This window comes from Triticum dicoccoides, chromosome 3B, assembly GCF_002162155.2.
Source record: "Triticum dicoccoides isolate Atlit2015 ecotype Zavitan chromosome 3B, WEW_v2.0, whole genome shotgun sequence".
In the NCBI taxonomy this organism is placed as follows: Eukaryota; Viridiplantae; Streptophyta; class Magnoliopsida; order Poales; family Poaceae; genus Triticum; species Triticum dicoccoides.
Genome location: NC_041385.1, coordinates 495846218 through 495854873, shown reverse-complemented (window position 1 = coordinate 495854873; position 8656 = coordinate 495846218).

Here is an 8656-nt window from a genome sequence, read left to right as displayed (position 1 = left end):
GTTTTTGTTCTCATGAGATTCCATTTGGAGGCCTTCGTCGGCACTCCGCCGGAAGGGGAATCAATCATGGAGGGGCTCTACATCAACCTTGCTGCCCTTCCGATGATGCGTGAGTAGTTTACCACAGACCTACGTGTCCATAGTTAGTAGCTAAATGGCTTCTTCTCTTTCGATGTTCTTCAATACAATGTTCTCCTTGATGTTCTTGGACTTCTATTCGATGTAATCACTTTTTGCGGTGTGTTTGTTGAGATCCGATGAATTGTGAGTTTATGATTAGATTATCCATGACTATTATTTGAGTTTTCTCTGGACTCTTTTATGCATGATTGTTATAGCCTCATATTTCTCTCCGATCTACTGATTTGGTTTGACCAACTAGATTGATTTATATTGCAAGGGGAGAGGTGCTTTGTAATGGGTTCGATCTTCCGGTGCTCAATCCCAGTGACAGAAGGCGACATGACACATATGTATCGTTGTTATTAAGGGTAAAAAGATGGAGTTTATTCATGTGTGAGTTTACTTTTTCTACATCATGTCATGTTGCTTAAGGAATTACTCCATTCTTTATGAACTTATTAATACTCTAGATGCATGCTGGATAGCGGTCGATGTGTGGAGTAATAGTAGTAGAGGCAGGTAGGAGTCGGTCTATTTGTCTCGGACGTGATGCCTATATACATGATCATTGCCTTGGATATCGTCATAATTATTTGCTTTTCTATCAATTGCCCAACAGTAGTTTGTCTACCCACCGTATGCTATTTTCATGGGAGAAGCCTCTAGTGAAAACTATTGCCCCCGGGTCTAGTTTTACCATATATTAAAATCCAAAAATACCTTGCTACATTTTCTTTCTTTATTTTATTTTATATTTTATGCGATCTATCTATCTATTACCAAAAAAATTAATCTTGCAAGTAACCGCCAATGGATTAAAAACCCCTTATTCGCGTCGGGTGCAAGGATTTGTTATCTGGTGTGCAGGTACTGCTAACGAGGTGTTGCGTGGTTCTCCTACCGGGTTGATAATCTTGGTTCTTAACTGAGGGAAATACTTATCTCTACTATGCTGTATCATCCTCTCCTCTCCGAGAAATCCCAATGTAGCTCAGAAGTAGCAGGAAGAATTTCTGGCGTCGTTGCTGGGGAGACATCATCAACATGTATCAAGTACCTACGCATAAACTTTCGTCTCCTTGCATTTAATTTATTTTTATTTTGCATCTCATTTTCATCTCCCTCACTTCTAAAACGTTTTTGCAAAAACACAAAAATATTCTTCGTTTGCCTTTTTTGCTTGTTTGCTCGTTTGCTTGTTTTTTGCCTTCATGTCAACACACCAAAAACCAGAAAAAGAACTAGGAAAGTTATAGACATATGGATCCTCATCCACTTGCTAATCTTTTCAAAAAATCCAATTATGTTGAACCAATTGCTAGTGGGTTGTGTGCACTAGATTATCTTTATGAAGTTTTGCTTGAAAATCATGAATCTGAAAATTGCGATGAAGTGCTAAACGAACAAATTTATAAAGTGATTCACGGTAACTTCTTGAATAAAGAGCATAATTGCAATGATGTTATTATAAATTCTATTAATGTCAGTTGTGCTAATGATATGCAAAGCTACAAGCTTGGGGATGATAATTTTGTTACATCCACTACTCATTGTAATGATCATTATTGGGGTGATCCTTCTTACGATCTTGAAAATTTATTTGAACCTCATGATGAATATGATATTGATAATGTTGTTTGCAGTAATATTGAAAGTGGGTTTGGAAGAGTGTCAATTTTAGATAATAACCCAACTACTTTAGAGAGTGTTCAATCTCATGAAATTTTTGATAAAAGTGGGTTTGGAGAGGTCATGACTTTAGTTGATGTTAATCCCACTATATTGGAAGATTATAAAACTTTTATGCATGTGGATCATGAAGAGAAAATTTTATATGATAGCTATATTGTTGAATTTGATTATTATTCTATATGTAATTATTATGAGAAAAGAAAATATGGTTGTAGAAATTTTCATGTTACTAAATTATCTCTCGTTATGTTGAGATTGTCAATGTTTTATTTCTCTCCTTTGCATATGCTAGATATTTCCTATCTTGATAATTTGTTTGCATATAAAATTCCTATGCATAGGAAGTATGTTAAGACTCAAATGTCTTTGTCACATGTATTATTATGCTTTCTTTGTGCTTCAATTCTTATCTTTCATATGAGCATCATTGAAATCTCAAAGCCTATCTTAATGGCTATAAAGAAAGAGCTTGTTGGGAGACAACCCAATAGTTATATTTTCTGTTTTTTCGTGTTTCACACAATTATGCTCTTGTTATGGTTGTGTTTTTGTGCTTAGATTAGTGTTTGTGCCAAGTAAAGCCTTTGGGATGATTTGGATGATAGTTGATTTGATTCTGTGAAAAAATAGAACCTTTTAAGCCCGGTAGCAGAATTTCTAAAATTCACTGGAACATGTTTTTAATCTGATTTTTTACAAATGATTGATGTACAAATTTCCCACATCATCCTAATTTTTTAGAATTTTTGGAGTTACAAAAGTATGACTAATATTCAGATTTCTACAAACTGTTCTGTTTTTGGCATATTCTTTTTTTGATGCATTGTTTTGCTTGTTTTGATGGAACTATGAATTATATCGGGGGTATAAGCCATGGAGAAGTTAGAATACAATAGGTATAATGCAAAAATAAAATATGAATGGGTTTCCAACAGTCCTAAAGTAGTGATTTGTTTTATTATACTAACGGATCTCACGAAGGTTTTGTTGAGTTTTGTGCGATTGAAGTTTTCAAGTTTTGAGTGAGATCACGATGGATGAAGGAATAAGCACTACAAAAAAAAGACACATCCGTGACATTTTGGCCCGAACGAATTTTTTTTCCTGTCATGCTTATGACACTTCTATGACGATAATTGTGACAAAACCTGGTGTCATCATAGATGTGGTGGGCTCCCACTTCTATGATATAAAATCATGATAGAAAATGGCTTTTCATCCTGGGCGGGCCGGAGACGCACCTGCATGACATTCTTTGGGCCTTCCATGACGGAAAAAATCATGGTATAAGCGATGACGAGGAAAATTTCGGGGAGTTCCCGGTTATGTGGGTGGTCGGGGCCGAGCGATGCACGGAGGGATTGTGCATTTCTCTCGTACACGTACGTGCGTGTGTGCAAGGCGTTGGGATCTAACTGAACCCGAGCGATTGCACTAGCTACGCATTACTAAACCCGAGCGATCGATCCCTTCGCTGCTAACTGAACCCGACCGACTCCTTCGCTGCTAACTGAACCCGATCTATCGTTGCTGCTGCTTACTGAAGTCAATCGAACCTCTGCCTCTTGATGAACAGTGAATGTGGAGGTCTGTTGAACGAGTCGAGACGTGGTTGGGGTTGGATGAATAGTTCCTGGTGGGGGTTGGATGAACAGGACCCCGTGGTAGGATGCGGTTGCCGCTGGATGAACAGGACCCCGAGAGGAGGCCGCCACAGCCGAGCTGGTTGGGGGTGGATGAACAGGACCCCGTGAAGGGCTGGTTGAACAGTATCGTGTGGAGGGCTGGATGAACCCATGTATGAAAAGTAGCTGGTGGAGGCAGGAGGAAGACGCAGTGGATGAAAAGTTCAGGTGGAGGCTGAAGGAAGTCGACGGTGGGTGAACAGTAACCCATGGAGTCCCGTTTTGGGGTACGCCACACCCCTCCTGATGAACATGACCCCTGTTTTGACCGTAGCGCCCCAACACAAGTCTGTTTCCTCCGTTTTGCGGTACGCCAGACCACTCCCAATGAACATGATCCCGTCTCGACTGTAGACGGTCGAGCAGAAGGTCGTTTCCTTTGTTTTGTGGTACGCCAGACCCTTCCCGATGAACAAGACCCTGTTTCGACTGTAAGCGCTCGAGCAGAAGGCCGTTTCCCTCTGTTTTTCAGTACGCCACACCCCGTTTTGGCTGTTCCGTCCAAGCTGGCTGACTCCCGATGAACACAACGCGTTATGTTGCCTCTCGATGAACACGATGTAGTTTCTCCGTTCCGACCTAGTCGGTTGGCTTCCGATGAACAGGACGCCGTTGCTGCCATCCATTGCCTCTCCATGTACACGTGCCCTGGCCGTACATATGCGCGAGTATGTACGTACGTGGCCGTATTTTTTGGCATCTGGCTGTTCGTACGTGTGCATGGTTTAGACTAGACTATGTGAACTGCTATGTCGGGGGCTCAACTAATACACGTGCCGCTTATTGCTTGGCCATGGTTCATCATTGCAGAGAGATCGATCGACCAGTATGTACGTACACGTTCGCGACCAGACAGACAAGGCTACATACGCTTTGATCGGGTGGTTGATACGTCTCCAACGTATCTATAATTTTTGATTGTTCCATGATGTAGTATTATCATTCTTGGATGTTTTACAATCATTTTATATCATTTTTTGGTACTAACCTATTGACATAGTGCCCAGTGCCAGTTGCTGTTTTCTGCATGTTTTTTACATCGCAGGAAATCAATACCAAATGGAGTCCAAACACAACGAAACTTTTTGTGGAATTTTTTATGGGCCAGAAGACATCCAGTGGGCCATGAACGCACCTGAGGGGAGCTCCGAGGGGAGCACAACCCACCATGACATGCCTGGGGGCCCAGGCGCGCCCCAGTGGGTTGTGCCCTCCTCGTTGGCCTCTCGCACCGCCTCTTTTCTCTACAAATACCCCAATATTCCAGAAACCCCAGGGGAGTCGACGAAAATCAATTCCAGCCGCGCAGAGTCCAGAAACACAAGATCCAATCTAGACACCATCTCGGAGGGCTTCATCATGTCCATTGGTGCCTCTCCGATGATGCGTGAGTAGTTCTTTGTAGACCTACGGGTCGTAGTTAGTAGCTAGATGGCTTCCTCTCTCTCTCTCTCTCTCTCTCTCTCTCTCTCTCTCTTGATTATCAATACAATGGTCTCTTGGAGATCCATATCATGTAAGTCTTTTTGTGGTGTGTTTGTTGGGATCCGATGAACTTTGAGTTTATGATCAGATCTATGTTTTTATCCATGAAATTTATTTGAGTCTTCTTTGATCCCTTATATGCATGACTGATTATAGCATCGTATTTCTTCTCCGATATTTGGGTTTTGTTTGGCCAACTTGATCTATTTATCTTGCAATGGGAAGAGGTGCTTTGTGATGGGTTCGATCTTACGGTGCTTGATCCCAGTGACAAAAAGGGAAACGACATGTATGCATTGTTGCTATTAAGGATAACAAGATGGGGTCTATTTCTACATAAATAGATCTTGTCTACACCATGTCATCTTTCTTGTTGCATCACTCCGTTTCTCCATGAAATTAATACACTAGATGCATGCTGGATAGCGGTCGATGTGTGGAGTAATAGTAGTAGATGCAGGCAGGAGTAGGTCTACTAATATTGACCGTTATGCCTATGTAATGATCATTGCTTGGATATCGTCATGATTATTTGAAGTTCTATCAATTTCCCAACAGTAATTGTTTTCCCACCATTTGCTATTTTTCTCGAGAGAAGCCACTAGTGAAACCTACGGCCCCCGGGTCTCTTTTCATCATATTTGCCTTTGCGATCTATTTTATTTGCTTTTATTTTCAGATCTATTAAACCAAAAATACAAAAGTACCTTGCTACAATTTATTTGTTCCGCGATCTATTTATCCTATCTACCACTTTTATCTCATGTTGTTTGTCTATCTTGAGGCGCCGTACCCGAAAGGGATTGACAACCCCTTTTACACGTCGGGTTGCGAGTATTTGTTATTTGTGTGCAGGTGCTGTTTACGTGGTGTGAGGAGGTTCTCCTACTAGTTCGATAACCTTTGTCTCATCACTAAGGGAAATACCTACCGTTGCTATACTGCAGCATCCCTTCCTCTTTGGGGAAATACCGACGTAGTTCTAGCAGACATCAATCTCCTAGATAGATCTTGCGTGAGCATAGGATTTTTTTTGAAATTGCATGCTACATTTCCCAACATGGAGGACATCACAATCCGATCATTTTGTGAAGTTCTAATAAAATCGAACTTATCATCCCTGTTTGCAAAGATATTCAGTCAGTGTGATTACAATAATAGTTGAACTAGATGATAAAACATAACACTCACAAATAGAAACAGATCACCTATGCAATCTCTATTTAAGACTAACTACTTGTTGGAGAAGATTAGGCTCGGAGTTGGATGAGGAGGATAGCAAAACCAATCTCCCTTTCCGCAATCCCACAGAAATGTAAAAACGTTGCCCGTGTGGCATTTTGGCGGAACTGCACAAAACACGCATAAGAAAAAAGTGATTTGTGCAGTTCACCAAAAGGCTGCATTAGCAACAAGGTGAAATGGATAGCCCTGTTTGCAAAAAGAGGTAGAAAGGAAACAATTACTGCCCAATAAAGGGTTGAAGATACATACGCTGACAAAAAGAAGCATATTCCATGTCATAAGGGAAAGATAGCAGCATGGTGGATTATCAAATGGTGTGAGGACGAGATTGCAAGATGGAAAGTACGCCAGACGAGCTATGTTTTGGGCAAAGAACTAGGGAAGATCCACATGCAGGATTTTCCACATGCAGCAACGCGGGAATACGGGCAGTGGAGCAAGGCCGGAGGGGATACCTGGGGGTCATTAGGATGTAACTAGGAGGGCGGCAGCGGGCGGATCTACCCATACTACGGCAGCGAGCAAGTGGCATAGGCCCTATCGTGCCGGAGCTTGGTCAGAGAGAACGTCGGGTACCATAGATCGGGACGTGCTGCCTCGGCACCGTCGAACAGAGAAATGATGCACATCCTCCCTTTTCACCGGCGGACAAGATGTGGCCAGATCAATGACCAACGGTGAGAGAGAGAGGCCACCACCGCCTTGTGTGCGATACTGTGAAGAGAGACAAACCCCGGCAGGCAGGCTCCATTGTATATAGTGGAGCGGACTACTTTTTCCTTCATAACAATCGTTTTATATTCTATGTACGTGCCATTGAGCAATATAACTTTATTTAAAAATAACACACCAACGCATCAAGTCGAACTTTGTTTCGTGCACGCATGGTACATGACCCCCGTAGGTAAACAACCGCTACACGCTCTCAAGTTAGCACGTGGGCTGCCATTTCGTACTGAAATGAGCTCCACCGTGTACCCGCGCGGGTGTGGCTGGGCACGAAGCATGAGTACGTGCACCTATTATCTTCGTGTGTGTATACCACATACGTGCACTACAAAAAAAAGACACATCCGTGACATTTTGGGATGAACGAATTTTTTCCTGTCATGCTTATGACACTTCTATGATGATAATTGTGACAAAAGCACGTATCATCATAGATGTGGTGGGATCCTACTTATATGACAAAATATCATGACAGAAAATGGGCTTTTCATCCTGGGCGGGCCGGGGACGCACCTGCATGAGATTCTTTGGGACGTCCATGACGGAAAAAATCATGGTATAAGCGAGGGCGATGAAAATATTGGGGAGTTCCCGGTTACGGTGGGTGGTCGGGGCGGAGCGATGCATGAAGGTTTGCACATTTCTATCGTACACGTACGCACGTGTGTGTGAGGCATTGGGCTCTAACCGAACCCGAGCGAGGCTTTCGCTTACTGAACCCGATCGATTGCACTAGCTACGTTACTGAACCCGAGCGATCGATCCCTTGGTTATTAACTGAACCCGAGCGATTCCTTCACTACTGCTGCTAACTGAACCGGAGCGATCGATTGCTGCTGGTGCTGCTTACTGAAGCCGATCAAACCTGTTGCCTCTTGATGAACAGTGAATGTGGGGGTTGGTTGAACGAGTCGAGACGTACATGGTTGGGGTTGGATGAACAATTCCCGGTTGGGGTTGGATGAGCAGGACCCCGTGGTAGTAGGCCGTTGCCGCTGGATGAACAGGACCCCGAGAGGAGGCCGACACAGCCGAGCTGGTTAGAGGTGGATGAATAGGATCCCATGGAGGGCTGGTTGAATAGTCACCGGTGGAGGGCTGGATGAACAGTGGCCCGTGGATGAACAGTATCTGGTGGACGCAGGAGGAAGATGCTGGATGAACAGTGTAGGTGGAGGCTGAAGGAAGTCGACGGTGGGTGAACTGTAGCCCGTGGAGTCCCATTTTTGCGGTACGCCACACCCCTCCCGATGAACAGGACCCCCGTTTTGACCGTAGCGCTCCAACACAAGTCTGTTTCCTCCGTTTTGCGGTACACCAGACCCCTCCCGATGAACAAGATCCCGTTTCGACCGTAGCCGATCAAGCAGAAAGCCGTTTCCTCCGTTTTGCGGTACGCGAGACCCTTCCCAATGAACAGGACCACGTTTCGACTGTACGAGCTCCAGCAGAAGGCCGTTTCCCTCCGTTTTGTGATACGTCACACCCTGTTTCGGCTGTTTCGTCAAAGCCGGTTGGCTCCCGATGAACACGACGCATTCCGTTGCCTCCTGATGAACATGACATAGTTTCTTCGTTCCGACCCAGCCGGTTGGCTTTTGATGAACAGGATACCGTTGCTGCCGTCCATAGCCTCTCCATGTACACGAGCCCTGGACGTACGTATGCCTGAGTAGGCATTCGAGACCCCGCCCGTA